The following is a 2500-nucleotide window of genomic DNA, read 5'->3' as shown; positions in this document are numbered from 1 at the left end:
ATCCCTTTTCTAACCATCATTGACATTTTTGTCTACTTTAATTATAGTATCCCCCTCTTTCACTGTTATAATAGCTGCCTGAAACTCTTGTCTAAATAATTATATCTCTTGTTCTTGGCAACCCATATGAGCAGCATCTTAATTCCATATTATCATAAGAATCTTGAAAAGCCTATGGTCTATTCCCTTTATTTTTAAAACTTTTTCCTTCCAATTATTACACAATATGATACCAACTCCGTTTCTTTCTTCTGTGCAAGCGAGCCTTTAGGCTTCAGGATCATGTGTCAGGTTAACGGCATTGAGTTTAAGAACTTTTGGTATAGGCTCATTTCTTCCATTTTGGCAACTATTTCTGTAGCAGTTGCCAAATGATCCGACGCCAGACGTCTGAATCTGGCAAACACTGGGGGCCCAGTCGTCTTACGAGGCTAATAAATGTTTCATTTCGCCGGAACCATTGGCATTTGACGAAGCTCTGGACGAAAAACTTCCAGTAAGATTTGACGAGCTGGGCGTAGGCATCCGTGGGTGGGCTGATGATGAAAGTGAGGTAGGAAGGGTTGGGTTGGATAAGTGTTAAGAAGTATGAATCCACGTTGACTAACCTTCGGTAAGCTTCATCTAATAGGATGTGGGAGTTTGAGAGGAAATCCGCACCGAGGACTGGCAATATGTCATCGGCAAAGTGAAACTTCCAAAGATATTTGGCGCTTCTAAACATTTATGTGACGGTTTCATAACCGTCGGTGGGTATCTCAGACCAATTGGCAGCTACTAGGAGGATGTCGGCAGATTAGACAGACTATGTTGTGTCCTACAGAGAAGCCTAGGCAAAAGACAACGGCCAGCAACCATGTTTACCAAAATTTGCATGCCCGTAACTGTGTAATGTAAAAAGAAAATATTATTGACAGTGGAGGCCACCGCCCCAAGCAATGGCCTACGTACAAGTTTTTTGGACAATGAAAACCATTCGCACATTTCTTTTGCAGCAGCCCAAATTAAGAGTGGTAGTACTATAATTGTGGCCAATGGGCATTATAAGTGGCTGGAGAGATTGTTGGATAGGGTGTAATCAAGGGGTGGTATATGTGGGTAGTCGGCGGATTTGTTACCACACCTACACATCACAGGGTGGCGTTGGCGTCCTACTGCATCCACATTACCTTCTATCAATGTCGAATAGTTGTCAACTTCGCCATGATTTAAGGCATCGATGAAGGTTGGGAGGTGGTGAAGTGGCTGTCCATAAGGCTGTCAACATTGGTCATCAGGTTCTTCATGACCAAAATATCGACATAGGGGATAGCAGCATGTACGGTTTTGGGTAGGCGACGTACTCAAAGGCCAAAAAGTAGATTTAACTAACAAGGAGAGCTGTCTGCGGCAGGTTGATGGGTAGCAATAATGGCTATTTCCCTGAGTGAAGCTTTTTGGTTCTCCAATGGGTTTTGAGAGAGCTGCAAAATTTCGGTATACAGGTAGCTGGTGAGGACCAATACTCCTCCAGGAGGCATGATTTGAGAGTGTTATACACTATTGGCATGTCTCTGTGATCACAGAGCCAACTGTATATTTCCGAAAAGTGCCCTTAGGGAGGACTGTCTAAACGTAATCTGCTTTGGTGCACGACTGAGTCATGCCCTTGAATACAAAACTGGACTTAACATGCTAGAATCAGGCTAACACTTCTCCACTGGCAAAGAAAAAGTAGTTTCACGGATCTGGCGTTGATAGTAGAGTCAGTTTCGGAAGATGGCTTCATCAAATAGTAAGACACAGCAGGGAGGGGAAAGCAGGAGGTAGCTGGTCCTTCCACTGGTCACAAATGTGGAAGCAAGCCATTATATGGATACTGAGAGGGGAGCCGATTACAACTAACTATATTTAGAGGGAGCATGAGTATACATACAAGCTGTTCCAGACGAAAAAGGCACAACAATTTTAACACAATGATGCAGGAAAATATAGGCATAAACAGGTTATAAGTGCGAGGGGAGAGCGATAACAACAGTACACAAAAACAGAAATACCGTTATAGTGTATGACGCTGTGTGTATGTGTGTGTGTGTCTGTGTGTATATATATATATATATGTATATATATATATATATATATATATATATATATATATATATATATATATATATATATATATATATATATATATATATATATATATATAAAATATATATATATATATATATATATATATATATATATATATATATATATATATACACATATATAAATAAATATATATACATATATATATATATATATATATATATATATATATATATATATATATATATATGTATATATATATATATATATATATATATATATATATATATATATATATATATATATATAACTAGTAAGATTTTCGCTTCTGGCAAGCTTAAGTTTAAGGATGAAAAGGACAGTAAGAAGACATCGGATCATCTTACATATTTATTCTACACCAACGTTTTGGGAATCCAATTCCATCATC

This window comes from Palaemon carinicauda, chromosome 26 (assembly GCF_036898095.1).
Source record: "Palaemon carinicauda isolate YSFRI2023 chromosome 26, ASM3689809v2, whole genome shotgun sequence".
Taxonomy (NCBI): Eukaryota; Metazoa; Arthropoda; class Malacostraca; order Decapoda; family Palaemonidae; genus Palaemon; species Palaemon carinicauda.
Note: the sequence above shows the minus strand (reverse complement) of the source record.